This window comes from Herpailurus yagouaroundi, unplaced genomic scaffold, assembly GCF_014898765.1.
Source record: "Herpailurus yagouaroundi ecotype Mexico unplaced genomic scaffold, PumYag 216, whole genome shotgun sequence".
Classification (NCBI taxonomy): Eukaryota; Metazoa; Chordata; class Mammalia; order Carnivora; family Felidae; genus Herpailurus; species Herpailurus yagouaroundi.
In genome coordinates, this window is record NW_024412447.1 from 3,431,387 (window position 1) to 3,449,959 (window position 18,573).

The following is an 18,573-nucleotide window of genomic DNA, read 5'->3' on the forward strand; positions in this document are numbered from 1 at the left end:
TACTAGAGGCCAATTAGAGGGTTGCCAGCAGAAGGGTGGCTCCCAGCCTCCCCCCCAGCACATGTGGTCATGTGACTATTAGGGGCCAATGGGAGGTAAGCAGAAGGACTCTCCCAGCCTCCTTTTCAGCCCCTTGTTGTCATGTGACTATGAGGGGCCAATGGGGTGTGAGAAGAGAAGTGAGCAGCGTCAGGCGTAAGCGCGAGCGGCTTGTTTCAGACGTCTGCCCTTTTCCGTTCTGTTCGGAGGCTGGGAAGCAGATGCGGGAGCAATGCAGCTTGCACTGTGTTCCGTGTGGACAGGAGTCTAGGGGGTGAGAGAGCGCAGGAGGGAAGGGACCTGGGTCTCGGGTGACTTCGTGTGGTGTGGAGCCCCACCCACCCCACGGCCAGGACGCAGGACCGCAGGGACAGGCCGCGTGGGACAGGTCGGCCTCTGTTCTGTGTCCTTAACCCATAGGCTCTGTTTTGTGCCCTTATGTAAATTGGCACCTAGAAGCGAGATGTGGCCACCACAAAAAGCTGTAGTGAGTTAGTGGCCTGGGAGGGGCCCCGAGGGCTTCTTCGCCCCAACCCTCTGGGTGTAAATCAGCCTCTCTGGGGGCCAGGGAAGCCCGGCGTCCCAGGACTGCGCCCCGCCTCCCCCCGCAGCATTCGGCGAATCTCTCCGGAATTCTCTCCCCCTGCAGTTAACTCCCCAAGTTGGTCCTCATCCAGGATCCCGTTTCAGGAGCGTGTGCCCAAAAAGCTGCACCTGCGTAGAAATACAAAAATGTGTCACCAACAACCCTACGGTGAGCATATGGCACATGTCACCCCCTCTCCTCTTTTCCTTCTATTTCAGAGCTCAGCCACGGCCTGTCAGGGGCCTAGGCTTTCTGCGAGGTCTGCGCTCTCTGAACGGGACCGAGTGTAGCTCACGGTGGAAAAACGCAGCAAGGGCTCCTGACAAGTGTTGCGGCTCCTCTCGCCAGTGAGGCTGTGGACCACTGCAGGTACCGTCTAGAGGTTTCTGGAATCTTCCACGGAGTCGTGCACGTGCTTTGCCCACACCGGGCAGCCAAATGTCTGTTCACTGACTTTCTAAAACTCTCAACCTCACTCGACTGAAAGTGGTTTCTATCTGGAGGTGCGCTCAGTTCTCAGAACAGATGCCGGTGAGCTCACCTAGGTTACCAGCCCACGCTCCCCCAGATGACGTTTCGACAAGAAACTTCTTTTCATCCCCGAACGAAAACTCACCTGAAAGCATCAGTGTCTAAGGAGACACGAGAGGTCCTGCCTGTGGTGCTTGGGAAAGGTGGTTCTGAACCCACCCGACCCCCTTTCCTCCTTTCTCAGCTGGTCTCAGGGATCGGAACCATCCTCATTCAAATGAAAATGGCAGAGGTCACAGCTTCTCTGCGATCTGCCATGGGCCACTACATCCTGTCACACTGGGCAGAAACCCTAGGCTAACTGCTCACGCACACAGTGGCGTGCTTACAAGCATCTTGATAAGAGAAAGAAGCTGGACACGATAAAAGGATGTACTGTTTTATTCCATGGACGTGGAATTCTAGAACACACAGATCTGTAGTGACAGAAAGCAAATCAGTAGTTGTTTCCAGGGATTGACCAGGGAGGGGGCATGAGAGAATGAGCCAGGTGATAGAAAAGTCTAGATCTTGATAGAGGTCTGGCTTTCACAGGTGTGTGTACTTGTCAGCACCCATCAAATCATATCACTTCAGACTAGTGCGTTTTGCCGTATGCACATTTTACCTAAAAAAAAAAAAAAAAGAAAGAAAGAAACAAACCCAGTGGGTGAGGTGGGGCGAGTAAGTGGCCTGTGGTAGGCAAGCGGAGACAGGGTGGGGGCTGTGCTGAGAGCTAGCCTGGTCAGACAGCCCGGAGCTGACCGCCGATCCCTGACCAGGTGACCGGACTGTTTGGCCACTAGATAGGATGCGCTGAAAGTTGACGTGACCCAAATTGCATTTTAGGAAGGTAGGATTATTTTGTTACTGTCTCAAGTGGGCACACCCCAGCTTCTTGCTGTGAACATTGCTGTTAACTGTGGCCGTCGTGCCCGTGGGCCCCTTCTGTGTTTGGGGACTCCGAAATCTGCCCCTAGACCTCCCGCCAGACAGGCCGGAAGTGCCCGCTTCTCACCCTCACGCCTCCCAACCAGCCAGACGGGGGCTCGTGGCTCTAGCTTGGATTCAGAGCCAGTAGGCAAAGGAGCAGAGACCTCACGGGACCGGTCCGCCAGGAGTGGCCGCGGCAGAGCCCCTGTGTCCAGTGTCCAGAGCCCCAGTGTTAGGGACCGGAGAGGCCAGTGGGGTGGACAGATCTGTCAGTGCCCCGGGGTGGGGGCCGCAGCGTCTTCCAGCCGGTGTGAACTGGGGCACTGCTCACAGCAAAGCGGCCTCCACGCCCGACTCTGAGACCTCCTGAAGGTCTGTGAGCGCCCTGATCCTTTTAATAAATTCCTTTTCGGCTTTAATTAACTAGTTTCCGTTTCTGTTGCTAGTCACAAAAACCCCTAACCCGAGATGCTGCTGCGCTCTGAGCATCAGTTCCTTGGGTCTGCAGGTAGCCAGGGCAAAGATGTCACGCAGACCACGGGAGTTGGGATCCAAAAGCCAGCCTTCTCATCAGGGCCCTGGAGAAGCGCGGTGAGATTCTTAACCGTTGCCTGTGGGGCTCCCCGCCTAAAATGCAAGAGTTACAGCAAATGACCTGAAGACCTCACCCAGCTCTGAAGACATGATGACATGGTAGCTAACCACGTGATGGGACTTGATGTCTCCGCTTGGACGACGGCTCTGGGTGGACAGGTGGTGCCGCCGTCGTCCCCTGCCACAGGGCCCGTGCCCCCGGGGGACGCGCGGGGCCCATGGAGAAGCAGCATTGACCCAGGGCTCCGGCAGCGGACCCAGCAGAGGCTCTCTGTGGTCCGCTTTCCCCTTAGCCCGTAACATGCATCCGCTCCAAGCGTCTGGGCCAGAGGAGGGAGGGAGGTCAGGATATTCATCTTGCCCCTTTGAGCTCCGAGTCCAGCTTTCCTAAGCATCAGCTTAATTACCGGAGCTGAGAACTGGGCATTCTCGCTCAGGCACCTACAGCTGTAAAGCAGTAAAGGACTTTATTCTTTGCTTCAGGAACGCCTTCAGAATCAATCTGTCTGAACCGTAGAGTTCCCAAAAACAAGCCTTCTGGGACTCGAGATTGTTCCACTGGTCAAAGCATTGCCTTGGCAGACAACTGTGTACTTTTCAAATCTCCTTCTAGATCCTTGCCTTATTGTGCCCACCAAACCTAAACCATTATGTCGAGAGCTTTGCACAATCCCCATATAGTCTTCCCACGGAAAGACCCTCCCTAAACCACTGAAGACACATGGGGGGTGCTGAATGGGGGCCCCTAAAGATATGTCCACATCCTAATCTCTCAAATCTGTGACTGTGACCTTATTTAGAAAAAAAAAAAAAAAGGTGGGCTGGGGGGAGGGGTCTTTGTTGATGTAACTGAGGGACTTTGTGACGAGAGCAGCCTGAATTATCTCAACGGGCCCTAAATCCAATGACAAGCACCCTTATGAAAGACACACAGACGGAGAGGAAGCAGCGTAACCATAGAGGTGGGGTTCGGTGTGGTACCGGAAGCCCAGAAATACCGATCACCCCAAAGCTGGAAGAGGCCAGGAACAGAGTCTCCCCTGGAGCCCCCTGTGGGATTTTGGCCTAGTGCCCTGAACTGTGAGAGAAGAAATCTCCGTTGTTTTAGACCGCCTAGTTCACGGGAGTTTGCACAGGGATCCGACAGTGATTAATAGTCGTCTCATGGTTGACGTGCCAGAAACCGAGCTCTGGGTTCCTCCCCGGGCCACTGTACTCAGGATCTTGCCCGAGTCGGTTGTATCCTTCCTGCCAGCTGCTCAGGCTAAAACCTGGGAGACAGTCTTGATTTCTCGCTCTTGCACATTTCACAGTCAAACTGTCAAGAAATCTTGTAGCCTCCACCTTGAAAGCATGAACCCAGAATCTGAGCTCCCCTCCGTCCCCTCCCCTGCTTCCATATGATGGGTTATTACAGGGTCCTCCAACTGCTCTCTCTCTACCCTTTTTTGTTTCTCACTCACCCATTATCATTCATTCCATTCCAGCCTCCTCATTGTTCCTCTAATACCCCAGTGCCTTTGCACAGACTGCTTCATCTCCCTAGAGTACCCTTCCCCTGACAGCTGTATGGCTCGGCATCTCTCCACCTTCAGATGTTTGCTTGAAGGTCACTTTCTCAATAAGTTCTCTCTTGTCCATTCATTTAAAATACCGTCACCTCCCCCAGCATTCCCGATCTTTCTTATCCTGCTCTATTTTTACTCCACAGCCCTTAACGCCTTGTGTCATGCTGTGCCCTTTATTTATGTACTATGTGTGTTTACTGTCCATGTCTCCCCACCAGAGTGTAAACTCTAGGCCAGCAGGCATTTTTACTTCCTTTATTCCCTGATATATCACCCAGCAAAGTGCCAGACTCAGAGTAGGCGCTCAATAAATATTTGTTGAATAAATAAGTGAAATAAAGAAAGTGGCGGTTATGTCTTTCATAATAGAGTGCATTTGTTGAGATCACAAAGGAAGTGAAATTGTGTGGTCATCAAAACGTATTGTCTGCAGCATAGCATTTTGAAATACGAAGATATTCCGCTTTACGAAAATGGCTGTCATTTTTTTCATCTTATCAGCTGCCTTTAGAAGCCTCGCCACTTTGTAACGCAGTCGATGGCTCACCGCTGGGAACAGTGGCATTTTTCTCCCTAGTCTGGACCAAGATAATAATTGTCACAGGGCACGCCTAGGGCATCCGTAACACTCAGATAGGCTAGGTGACACCGCGCAACAAACTGCCCCTGGATTTCAGTGCCTTGGAACAGAAATGGTCTGTGTCTTGCTCACTTGAAGTCCTGGCGGAACTGAGCGATGTCTCTGCAGCTGCTCTCCGTGCAGGGGTTCATTTCTGTTTCCTGGGAGTGAACGCGCTCCCAGGGCCACTTGGGCAGGAGGGAGGGGAGAGGGAAGGGAGTGCCAGACCCTCTTCCACAGGCATTTAAATGCTTCCACCTACGACTAACACGTTTCCCTTCTGCTCCATGCCATTGGCCAGAGCCAGTCACATGACCTCAAAGGCACATGGGCCGGAAAAGAGGGGGAACCAGAAATCCTGACAAGCGCCATCATGGATCCCCCCACAAGTGAAGCGAAAAGACATAGATCTTTTGTAGATTTGGGGGCCCCGTGTTCATGTCTTTTGTCAGTTTTTGCAATAAACTGGTGGGTTTTTTTTTTTTCTTGTTAATTTGAAGAAAGTCTTCGGTGCTTTGCCTCTGATCGAAATTGCCAACAGTGTTGCAATTTGTCTTTGGACTTGGTATTTTTATGGTGGTTTATGCTGTGCAGAGCTGAGCGCTTTTAGAACCTTTTTATTGTAAAATAAAATTTCTGTACAGGAAAGCACATAAGAGAGATGTCTAGCTTAATGAGTGGTCTTAAGGCAGACACCCTTGTAAACTACGCCTGGGATGGGAACAGCCTCAGAGACCATCGCCATCTTTCCCATCTCAACTTCCCCTCTCTGCACAAAGTGACCACTCTCCTGAGCTATGTGGCCATCGCCTCTTGTCATTCCTGAATAGGTCACCCAGCGCGTATCCCTAGGACACCACGGTTCAGTCTCGCCCACTTTAAAAAATCGTGCTATGTCTCTTAAGTTGCGTTCAATTTCGCCATTTCTTTTACATCCTTTTTTTTTCTTGCAATTTACCTGTGGAAAGTTCTGGGCTATCTGGGGCTGATTGCAACCCCACAGCACAGTTCAGCGTGACCCTGGCTTAATTGGCAACTGAATCCAAAGGCTTGATGCGGCCCGTGTATCATCCTTTTGGTGAGACTCTAGGTGGTGTCTCTTGTGTCCTCGCATAGGCTAGAACCACCCCCCCGCCCCGTGCAACATTAAATAATAATAAAGCATCGTCTTCATGTTGCTGATTCTAGTGAAAACACCTCTAGGGGATTGCCATTAGGAATGACGCTGGGTTTTGAGCTAGGATAAATGTTTTATTATGTATCCATGGTGGATAAGCTAGTATGAATCTACCCCTGTTTCTCTGAGTACTTTTTTTTTTTAATTGGAATGGATATTGAAATTTTTCAGATGCCCCCTTAGCATAAAATGAAGATGATCTTTCCATTTCCCTTGAATTATATTATTTCATTAGATTCCCTCAAATTGAATTGTTCCTATACTCCTCACGTAACATACTTGGTCATGATGGATTCGAAAATGTTACTGGGTTAGTTCATTCAATACATTTTCATTGAAGTATAATTAACATTACTCGGCCATAAAAAAAGAATGAAATCTTGCCATTAATATATTTTATTTAGAGTTTTTACATCTGCATTCGTGAGTGAGAGTTTTTTTTATTGTTGCCATCACTGTGTCTGCTCCCACCGCAATCTGGTGGGTATTAATGTCAAGGTTATGTTCTTTTCATAAAAAGAATTTGAAACATTTCCTCCTTTTTCTGGGCACGCACTGCGTGGCTGGAGTGGATCCTCTGGTAATTGCCCCAAGAAGGCCTCATAGAATGGTGTTTTCTTAGTCTTTAACGTCAGAGGTATTTTGTGGGTAGCCTTCACACTCTATGTAGAGTTTGGATGGATGTAAAATTGTGGCTCACAACCTCTTTCCGTGAGAATGTTGTAAGGCTTTCTCTGCTTGGTTGCTTGTCCCCCACCCTCACTCCCTCACACACATCCCCCCCCTCATATGGGGGGGGGGGGGCTTTAAATGTTGCTATAAAAACATCTGAGACCTGCTTGGGTTTTTCTTCAGCTTGTCTCCCTTTTCTTGCATGGCTGTCCAAAGGAAGTTTCTCTTTATCCTTGAAGCGTAGTGACCAGCTAGTTCCAGCATTAGCCGCTCCGCGTACCCTGACGTGCTCCTTCACTCCGCAGGCTCAGGCTTCTTTTCTTTCAAAGACGTTTTCTTGGACCATGTCTTCAAATATTTCTTCTCTCCCATTCTGGTTTCCTCCCTCCGGGACTCCAGTTACGACATCTGTGGTTTCTTCTCCCACAGCTTTTGTGTCATCCGCTCTGCACTCCATTTTATTTTATTTTTTTTTTAACATTTATTTATTTTTGAGACAGAGAGAGAGAGAGCATGAACAGGGGAGGGTCAGAGAAAGAGGGAGACACAGAATCTGAAACAGGCTCCAGGCTTCCAGCTGTCAGCACAGGGCTCGAACCCATGGACCGCGAGATCATGACCTGAGCCGAAGTCTGACGCTTAACCGACTGAGCCACCCAGGCGCCCCTGCACTCCATTTTAAAACTGTGTCTCTTTTCGGTTTTTTTTTTTTCTTTTCCTTTCTCTCCTCTAATGAGAGGCAGGCTACTGCTTTGTTGTTTTGTATGAGTTTTGGCCTCAGTGGCATCCCTTTTGCTCCCTCCGACTCTCTCTGCATTGCTGAGATGGTTTTCTTTTTTTCTCTTTCTTTCTTTCTTTCTTTCTTTCTTTCTTTCTTTCTTTCTTTCTTTCTTTCTTTCTTTCTTCTTTTTCCTGAGTTCTGTCAACTTTTGTTTTATCCCCCTTCTCTCTCACCTGATATTTTGGCCATTGTATCTGCGGTCTCCTTTATTTGAGATCATTTCCTTAAGGTTTTAAAAATTCACGGTGAGATGATTGTTTCATTTTCCTCTCTATGCTGTGGAGCCCTAGGCAGGATAGTGTCGCCCCCAAGGACAATATCCACGTGCTAGGTCATGGACCCTGTGAATACACTGTGTTATGTAGCAAAGGGGAATAAATGTTGCAAATGGAATTAAGGTTGCTAATCAGATAACCTTAATATAGGGATATTTCCCTGGATTATCTGGGTGGGTGTAATGTAATCACAAGCACCCTGGAGTGTGGAAGGGGAGGGCCAGAGTGGTGAAATAGAACCAAAACTCAACTGGCCATTGCTGGCTTTGCAGCTGGAGGAAGAGGCCGTGGGCCCAGAAATGCAGGCGCCTCCAGAAGCTGGAAAAGACCAGAAAACAGCCGTCCCCCGGGCCTCCAGAAGGAACACGGCCCAGTGACTCCAGTCTCAGCAGACGTCCAAAACTGTAAGATAATAAATTTGTGTTGTTTAAAGCCACTAATGTAGTGGCAGTTTTTGTGCAGTGGCAATAGGAAGCTAATACAATTGAAAAATATCTGAGTATTCTTTATAAATATTTGCTGCTGTTTTTTTTTCTTTTAGTACATCATGTAGATATATGTGTATATGTATTCATAGAGACAGACATATGTAGACGTAAATGTAGTAACATAAGTAAGAAGACATATTCGTATGTCTCTCTCTATATATTACTTACTACTACATGAGTCAGGGCGGGGAGGACCCGGTTGTAGCCTTCATGATGCCAGCTCTTACTTGTGAGTTACAACCAGAACAGACAGCTTCCTGTATGGCCCGTCTTCGTGATTCTTGACATCTCTAAACCCGCGTGGTTCCAGTGGGGGCATTTGTCGATCCTTTTTTTCTCCCCCCCCCCCCCCCCCCGCCCACAATGGAACAGCAAATGAAAGCTGTGCCCGTCAGGATGTGTCTCTGGCCCTACAGAACTGTGTTTTTGCTGATGTTTTCTGAGCTTTGTGGCATCTGGACTGTCACCCCTTAGATCTGTCCTCAGCGTGTCTCCGTTTCCTTGCACCAGCTCTCATCACAACGCAGATGCTTTCGGGAGCATCTCCCTTTCTGTGGAGTTTACTTTCATTGCCGAAAACAAAATTTGCTTCTTTTATTAGTCTTTTTTTTTTTTTGGAGCATAGAGGAAATGGGAGTTTCACAGATATGTTCATAAGGGAATTCTAATCTAAATTTTTAACAAGTGTCCCAGTTGACCAAAAGAAATCTTTGGGCCACGCTTTTGGAAACATCTAGAAATTTTTTTACTGTTGAATGGAGAGACTCGACCCCAAGGCAGAGACAAGCTCGCGGGTCCACCCAGGCAAGCACCCTACTTCATGCTTGGCAAATACTAATGGCTCCACAAGCATTATGAGCAGAACAAATGGGGTTTTTTCCCTAGGTCTTCTGCTAAGGAAAACCCTAAAGGCAAAATATTTTTTGTTTATGAAATCAAAAACCAGCAAAGATGTCAAGTATAGGATAGCTTAGCCCCAGCTCCTCGTCAGATGATGCGCCATCAGGGACCCTTGGTGAGAAGAGACCCAAGGAAGAGCCACGGGTTCCGTTTGCCTAAAAATACCTCTTATCCAACCTGCGCAGCTTGAACACTTTCCCCAGGCAGTGGATAGAAAAATAAAGGGAGAGGGATTGTCTCCAGAGGTGTGTGAAGATGCCCAGAGAGGAGAGGACCGTACCCGGCCCTGCCATCGGATGAGAAACGGGCTTTGTTTACAGTAGCACGGGCCACCCGCTGAGAAAATGTCTTTGATTAATTCTTTAAACATTTACTCCCCATCTGTGTCGTACCCAGTGACTGCGTTGTCAGATTTGCTGACATTGTGGGGGCTGCTCTCCAAATTTATTTAGATGATAAGTAAACATGTCAGGCTGATAAAAAGTGTGTGTTCTATGAGTCATGGTGGGCTTTCTCTCGTTTTGATCCAAATATCACTCAAAGAATATCTAATTCTGGCATTGCTCCTCGGGACAGGGTTGTATGTGCTTGTGTCCTCTCTGACCTTGTCCGTTGTTACTCACGTAGATGGGCTGAATTGCGCCCTGCCCCAAGTTCACATGTTGGAGTCCTAACCTGCAAGCCCTCAGAATGTGCCTGCATCGGGAGACAGCGTCTCCTACTCAAGAGGTAATTAGGTTACAATTAGGTTATTAGTGTGGGTCCTCCTCCAGGAGGACTGAAGTTCTTACGAGAAGAGATCAGGACACAGACACACACACAGGGACAACCACGTGAGGACATGGGGAGACAGTGGCTGTCTCCGTGCCAAGGAGAGAGACCTCAGGGGAGACCAGACCTGTTGACACCTTGGTGTTGCACTTTACGACCCCAGAGGTGTGAGAAAACCAAAGTCTGTAGTTAAGGTCGCCCAGCCTGTGGCGCCTTGTTAGGCGGCCCGCTCAGACCGATAACGGGCTGCTGGTTGGACAGGAGGCTGGGGCCCGTCAGAGAAGATCTTCACTAAGTGTTGTGCGACCTTATCCTTGGAAAATCTGTTGCCCTGACATCAGTCCCCCATTCTCATGCTTCTCTGTGACCTTCTTATAACAGGCTCTCAGGAAACAATAAAGATCTTGAAACCTAAGACCGACGTGAGCGAATGAGTCTGCCAAGTTCACGTCAAGATCCCGGCAGAGGCCTGCCTTTCACAGGGAAATGAAGGGGACTCCGGGGTTCCAGCTTGGGTTTCTGTGCGAGTCCCCACTTAACCACACACCCTTCCCTCCCCCACCACCGGGAGCCTGCAGACGACAAGGTTAGCTCGGTTGTGGGTTGGTTAGCCTAAAACGGTCGATGACCGTGTCTCCTCCAAACTTCCTTCCAGCTCAAAAGATGGGCAATAGTGAGAAATTTATTCTCGGCTAACAAGGACGAGAGCGATTGTGATGATTTTTGCATGCATTTGGAGAGTATTGATACAGCCTCCCAGGTGTGTGAAAGCCAATCAGCGTTTCCATTAACGTTAGTAAACGTGGTTAGCGTGTACTGAGCACATCTTCGCCAGGCGGGCACGGTGCTTGGTGCTGCAGAAGTAAGGGGGGGCGGGGCGTGACTCCACTGGACCTTAGGATCTTGTGAGAGAACCAGGAGCCAGTGAAGCCAGATCGGAGACGCTTCACAGACCGCGACAGGCGCAACACAGGAAAAGACGCAGGACCGCAAGGGCGTGGGGCGGTGGGGCCGGGTGAGCAGGGACCCAAGACCGGGCAGCGCCCGAGAAGCAGCGTACGCGGGCCAGACTGAGCCTGGCCGCGGCTGCAGAGACCCCCAGCCTGATAGCAGAAGCAACCGGGGCCTTCGAGTGTTTCCTTTTTTTTTTTTTAATTTTTTAAACTTTTATTCATTTTTGAGAGAGACAGAGCGTGAGCAGGGGAGGGGCAGAGAGAGAGGGAGACACAGAATGGGAAGCAGGCTCCGGGCTCCCGTCTATCAGCACAGAGCCCGACGTGGGGCTCAAACTCCCCAAGTGTGAAATCATGACCTGAGCTGAAGTTGGATGCTTAACTGACTGAGCCACCCAGGTGCCCCTTTTGTGCCACACCATGTGAGATGTAAACCATAGGGAGACTGTGGAGGAGGGGCTCTAGGGCCCAGGGGAGGGCCGGGCGCTAACTTGGGGTAACACCTCCTCCCCCCGCCCCCCCCCCGCCATAGCAGGTGGAAGGAAGGGAGACCTATAGACACAGACTGGGAAGTCAAGAGGCATTTCAAGCTGGTGACCTCCCTTTTCTCCGTGGGGAAGGACACAGAGTCATCTTCTTAAAATGAGGGCAGGAGTAGTTGGGACGTGGACATGGGTTTGAAAAGAGCTGAAATTCTCGCGGGATAGCGGACAAAGGAGCAGATGCCTGGAACCTAACGGACGTGCCGGAGTCCGGGCGGCCTTCGCCTCACGCTAGAGGCCCGCCTGCAGGTAAACCTCGTCTCCTGCCATCTCAAATGGGTGCTCTGTGTGCCCTTGGAGGTACCTTCAGGCTCTCCCCTGCCGGCCCTCTCCCCCCAGCAAGACTGAGGACCTCCCTCAGGAGTTTTCCTCCTCTTCCAAGCTTCCCAGGGAGTTCGGAATCTCCTTCTTTGTGTTTCCCCTAAACGAGAAACATCCTTTCGGCACTCAGTCTATCACATAATTGTGTTCGTGACTGTTTCTACTTGCCGAGGCCTTGAGGGCCAGGTCAACGCCTCCTCCATGTTTTTCAACGAAGTGTTTGGCAAAGTTGAGTTACTACCTTGGTGTTTTGCCAGGAATCCAAGTATTTGCCTTCTGTCAATTCACAGGGTGAAAATTTCCACATCCCCGACAGCAGACATGAATCCGTAAAGGGTTCGCTCTTGGCTCTGGTATTATGGAAGAGTTGCTTAGCCTGTTTTCTTCCCTAGTTCTCAGAATAAGTGGTGCCTACTTTACAAAAAAAAAATTACTTTTACCCATGACTGATGATGAGGTTCACTCCCACCCCCTGGCGGTCACCAGCCAGCGTTCTACCTCTACAGATCCGCCTACTCTGAACATTCCACATAAATGGAATCCCACGGTATATGGCCTTTAGTGTCTGCCTCCTTTCACTCAGCATCATGTTTTCAAGGTTAATCTAGGTTGTAGCAGGTGTCAGGATTTCTTTCTTTCTGCGGCTGAATAAGAGCCATTGGATGGATTCCATTTTGTTGATTGATTCGTCCACTGGTGGACACTTGGGTTGTTTCCTCCAAGATCTCGGCTGTTGTGAATGATGCTGCTGTGAACACGCGCTTATGATGCCCTCTGCACAAATGCTGGTCTGCGTTGTCTCCCCTGATGCCTCCCCCGATGCCTCCCCCTAGTCTCTCTCCCCAGAGCCCCCCCCCACCTCAGCTTCTTCGATGTCTGCACTGCTCTGAAAGGCAGACTCTCAACTCCTTCTCCTTCTCCAACTCATCCTCCCTGTCCTTCTCCTTCCAAGCTCCCAGCATAGTTGCCACCAAGCCCTCACCAATCCCTAAGGAAAAGGAGATGGGGGTCATAGTGGCCCTGCCACTCCCAGTGTTTCTACATCTTTTTTTTACGTATTCCTATTTGCGTACAGAAACGTGCACCTAAAGAAAATGCGGTGTTTGTGTGCGTGACAGAGAGCAGCATGGGTGAAATTATTCAGTGCCTTTCATTTGGTGACTTTGCTTTTTATTTCTTAATGCTGTGTCTCGATGTTCTGTCGAACTCCATGTCAGTACAGACAGATGTACCTAATTATTTTTAGCTGCTGTGAAATAGTCCGTAGCACCAGTCACAATGACTTAATTAGCTACTTATCTGTGGACGGACGTAGGCTTCCCATTTTTCCCTATAGCAAGTAATTTTGCAGTGAACGCTGCTTCAGTGCTTCCTTATCTAAAAGTGTCGCTGTTTCTCCTGGTTGATACTGGAAAGAAGTCTCTGTCATTGGATATGTGCATTTTTTATTTAAATCGAAACTACCAATGCCCTCCCCCTAAATACTTGTTCTAACATTCCTGCCAGGAACAACCTGTTCCCTGTCCTTTTGCCAACATTCTACATTATCCAGCTCGATATGGTTGCAAACCTAGTGGGGGAAATAGTATTTAATTCCTGTTTTGGTTTGCATGTCCCTGATTACCAACCACATAATTGTTTTGAGATTGGATGAGAGCAGTGGTTCTCAACCAGAGGCGAGCCTGCCTGCACCCCCCGCCCCCGCCCGAGGAACAATTTGCAAATGTCTGGGGACATTTTTTGGTTGTCCCCCTGGGGGAGCAGAGCTCCTGACATCAGGTGGACAGAGACCAGGGATGCTGCTACTACACGTTCCGTGGTGCAGCGCACGGCCGCACAAAGAAGGTCAACGTTGCCCAAGCTGAGACGCCCACACAGATGAGGTGTTTTATAAAACTCATCGTTGCCGCGGTACCATGGCAGTGAGACATCGCCCTAAAACAGTTCATGTGCTTTCTGTAGAAAATGATGATAATGAAACATTTCCCAGCAGAACCTCCTCCCCTCCGCGAGTCTGGAGTCTTGCCCTCTCGAAGGAGGTACACAGGCAGGCTGGCGGGCAGGACGCCCCAGTGCCAGTAATGAACGATAGGACAGTGTCGGCTTTGCTCTCCTCTCCAGCTTCAAGTGATGGGAACCAGATCAGTAGGCTGGCGTCCTTCACTGGTTCGATCCCTTGTGTCGCTCCCGTCCCTCTCCCACCCTCGGTGCCGCCGGCCGATCTCCCCGCCTGAACAGCTCCAAACATCCCTTCCCTTAATGCGCCTTCCTTTACTTCGTGGGCAGGTGTTTGAAAATGCCGACTGAATTATTCAGCATTTTCTGCTACATAATGAAAATTTATTCCCTTCAACTTTCCAAAATCATTTTAGGAGTAAGAATTAACTTTTTAGGAAATAAATATTTATGCATATTATTCCTGACCTCTGCCTTGCTGCAAATTGTGATGGAAAATTCAGCACCAACATGACAAAAGCGAACCTGAAAAACAAATTTCACTGTATAAAAATCCCTCAGGTTAACATCAGTGGGCCAGAAGCAGGAAAGGGCCCATCTCCCTCGGTTTTCTTTAATCGAATTCCACAAATAATCCAAAGAACAAACATTAAGAAAAGAACAATAAAGAGCCAAAATATTTGCTCTTTTGTAAGCTTTGTTAATAATGCCATGCATACCCCAAAACTCGTCTTACCATGATGAGCTAATAAATAAGACGGTCTTCAAAAATTTAACATGGTTTCCTGTTGATGCATGAGGGAATGTTCACAGAGAAAAAGGTAGGGCTGAACGTAGGGTTACCCAGATGGCGCTGTGTGGTGTGGCTTCACGATGCGGCTGGACAACCCCAGTCAAAGGGCTCTTGTCAGCTTATGACACTGAGCCCTGGGGTGCTGCCCCCAGGTTGATTTGAGGCAGCCGTTGCTTCTTTAGAAATGGATGGGGTGGGGAGGCACCCGGGTGGCTCAGTCCATTGAGTGTATGACTTCGGCTCAGGTCATGATCTCGCGGTCCGTGGGTTCGAGCCCCGCATCGGGCTCTGTGCTGACAGCTGGGAGGCTGGAGCCTGCTTCAGATTCTGTGTCTCCCTCTCTCTCTGCCACTGCCCCACTCACATTCTGCCTCTCTCTCCCTGAAAAATAAATAAACCTTAAAATTTTAATTAAATAAATTAAAAAAGAGAAATGGATGGAGTGGTGCTGGGGACAGGTGAGAAGAAGCTTAGTCTCGCATGTGGGTAAATTAGCAGTTGCTAAATTCTATACAACCATGAGGAATCTTCCTGGATGTCCTGAACATTCCATATTTGTGGACGCAACACATATTTAAGTGCGCTGGGATAGACTGAATCACTGGTGTGAATTCTTTGCTCTCTTGTAGTTAGATCGTATATCCACGTCCTTGCCGTGGCTTCATGGCAGGCAGAGGATTTCCCCACGACTGGACACAGGGCTTGGCCATACATCACGTTTTGGCCAGTGGGGTGAGATCCAAAGGGTCAAAATACGCTCATCCAGTTGGGCTCGCCCCCTTGCACGTAGGCCGTCCCTGCGTGAAGAACGTGCCTCGGGTGCCCCTGAATGAGATCCTAGAAGAGTAAGAGACACACAGAGCAGACCTGAGCTGAGCCCACACTGGAGCCAAGCAGTGCCAACCCCGGCCTCGGGCAAATCCCAGCCGACCAGCCGACGTGTGAGCCGGAAATAAACACAGACTTGTGCCCCACGCACAAAACACTTAGGTGCCGTTACAGATGTATGAGCCGGGGCCACAGAGACCCAGAGACATGGTGGAGGGCTCCACTCGCCCGGGAGACCAGAGAACCTTCCCAAGATGGCAGCTCAGACTGAGAGTCCACAGGCGGCTCAGGAAAGGGAAAGGCTTACGTGGAAAGGAAGTGTGTGCAATGTCCGTGGATCTGGCTGGAGCGTGGAATGCTAGGAGAAGGAATACTAGGAATGGGGTTACAACGGGGGGCTTGCACCACCCTGCACGCCCTTATGACGAGAGTGTGACATCGACCGCCCCAAAATCCCTGCAGGAAAACCTGCCATGAAAACCTGAAAATGATTAAAGAGGGACTTTGAAGTAGTGGAAGAAAAACTTGACCTGAAATCCGTACAACAATAAATGAAATCACAACCTTGGAAAATGCTGGAACCTCCAGATGAGACCTGCTCGTTAGGCGCTGCCTGCCGTAGACAGACCAAGGGTCTCAGAAACAGACAGTATCGTCCAGACGGACAGGCTTTGCAAGCCCACAAAGGACTGGAAAGAAAAAAGAAGAAAAGAGAAGGGTAAAAATCTTATAAGTGGGCTGAGATCTCGCAGGCAGGAAAAAAAAAAAAAAAACACCACCGAAGCGTCATTTGACCAAAATGTAAGCTTCCACACTCAGGGCAAGATGTCCCCTGCTCACCCTGTCTCGTGCACGACAGTAACAGCTCCTGGAGAGTGGGCAGGTCAAGTGGCAGGCCTGAGAGTCAAGGGCTTTCCAGCCTATTCTGAATCACGGGAACCACCTGGGGAATTTTAGCCATCTCACAAATTTGTTTCTCAGTGTATCTGTTAGGGTTCAGCCAGCAGAGCAGAGCCACCCCAGGTGTGACGGGATGGGGGGTGCATTACAGGCGTTGGACACTTACAGACATGTGGGGTAGGCTGGAGAGATGAACACTTAGAGGGCGGAACTGGGAGATCCCGGAGAAGTCACTCAGCGTCCCCCTGAAGCACAGGGTGAGTGGCTCCTGGGGGGACGTCAGGAAGCCCGGTACGAGCCACAACCTCAGTGGGCTGCGCCCGGGAAGGCTGGGGACAGGACCACGAATCCTGTGTGGCTGCCATCCCTCCGGACAGGCAGCCGAGGGTGTGCAGGTGGTGAGTGTGGAGGGTCCGTAACATGGAGCCCCGGGCAGAGCGGAGGCAGGGAGGGCAGTGGGACCCCGGAGCCCCTCGGCTCTGTCCATCCCCCTCCGACCTGACCTGCTGTTCCTCTGGGAACAGCGGCTGTCACTGCTTCCTCATCTGGTCTCCACCACTAAGTCTAGCCAGAAGCGTGAGGGGCTGGGGTCCCCAGGAAAGTCAGTCCTCGGCCCCAGCCGAGATGAGCAGATAATTCTGCACACACCGTGCATGACGAAGAAGGAATTGTAAGACGAAATACTTCATTTTAGGCACTGTGATTTCACAAGTCTACCTAAACACAAGTTATTTTGCAACCATATTTATTTCATGAAATCTAGAGAAACGGGTATTTTCCAATAAACTCTGTACAAAGGCTTGATTTGTTTGCAAAAAATTAAAAGTAAACGAGTATGGAAATATAAATTGAAATTCAACTATTCATTACATCCTAAAAATGGACATAAATTGGCTTGATGTTTGAAATTCCTGAATCTTTACTTTCAAAACAAATGACTGTGGTTTTTTTTTTGTTTATTTATTTTTGAGAGGGAGAGAGGGAGAGAGAGAGAAACAGAGCATGAGTGGGGGGAGGGGCAGAGAGAGAGGGAGACACAGAACCTGAAGCAGGCTCCAGGCTCCCAGCTGTCAGCACAGAGCCCTATGTGGGGCCCGAACCCACGAGCCATGAGATCATGACCTGAGCCGAAGTCCGACGCTTGACTGACCGAGCCACCCAGGTGCCCCTCAAATGATTGTTTTTAAATCAGTGTCGTGTTTTACTTTTAAGCGAAAAGATTAGAGAGAGAGTTTCAGGCCGCCGGGGGTTTGTCACAAGTTGCACATGGCAGGGCAGAGGCCGACGGAATACAGACCGTGTTCCCCACGGACGGCACGCACGTCCGGGCAGCTGACTCCAGGGTTGCACCGTCTTTTCGTAATGCCAGTGGTTAACATACAAAGGAAGCTCATTGCGCCATTTTCTATACAACGTAGCTCGCGGACCTAGTAAAGGGCTGTTGGGCTTCAACCTGAGTCAAATGTAAAGACTCCTTTTTCTTTTCTATTCTATTTAGCTTATATTTAAAATTCGGGGTTCCATATGTGTCTCTCCTTTGGACAGTGATCTATTCCGTGTCTGCCTGAAGCAACGGCCAAAGATTAAACGGCTAAAGACAACCATTTCAAATTGTGTGATCGAAAGCCATTTTAAACTCTGCAATGGTCCAACCCGCCTTGGTGGCCTGAGTCATTCATTCCATGAGTGACAGGACAGGTGGAGGAGAGTTGTTGAGATGGCCACGGTCCTCCTCGCTCCACTGGCCGGGGTTGGCGGGGGGGGCTCGCTCAATGCATACCCGAGGGGCCAGTTTCTATCTTGCCCCGCATGGAGCTGGCATAGTCGGACACCAGAAGGAACAAGAGATTGTGGGCTCCTGGGGAGGGGAGCCGGGAAGGTTGGACATGTGGGGAGGCCAGGAACGACCCAGAACGTCGGGCCACGTTGATGTGAAGGTCTGTCCCAAAGCCAGTCCATTAAACCTGGGAGAGGGCTGCTGCTTTAAATACACAGACACCAATGCCAAGCTACAAGGAACGTGAAGAATTAGGGAAACGTGACGCATTCCAAAGAACAAGATAGATCTCCGCTATCTGACGATGGAAATCCCCAGGCCAGGACACGTGCCCGTCACGAAAGGACACCCAGCAAATGGCAGCCACACGGATGAACAGAGGGTCGTTCCTGAGTCACTGGGGAAGCTTTTGGTGCAGGGGCCGGATGGCTTCTCACCAAACAGCATTACCGGCTCGTGTAACTAAAACCTCCAAGGTCGACCTCACCCCAGCCCAGGTGCAACAATGTCCTCAGGCCCAGCCCAGCCCCGCCCCATCGCTGAGGTCTGCTGTCACCATGCTGTCTTCTCTATTGGTTGGGACTGTCTTG

The 18,573-nt window shown here is 49.9% G+C and overlaps 1 long non-coding RNA gene across 1 annotated transcript in view; it reads left to right on the forward strand.

Moving 5' to 3' along the window:
* Window positions 1-201: 201 nt before the first annotated feature.
* Window positions 202-18,573, forward strand: part of LOC121017519 (uncharacterized) — a 71,927-nt gene continuing 53,555 nt past the window's right edge. The window contains exons 1-3 of the long non-coding RNA XR_005784793.1: window positions 202-313; window positions 844-994; window positions 8,027-8,158. This is a non-coding gene — a long non-coding RNA (uncharacterized LOC121017519). The remainder of the gene's footprint in view (window positions 314-843; window positions 995-8,026; window positions 8,159-18,573) is intronic.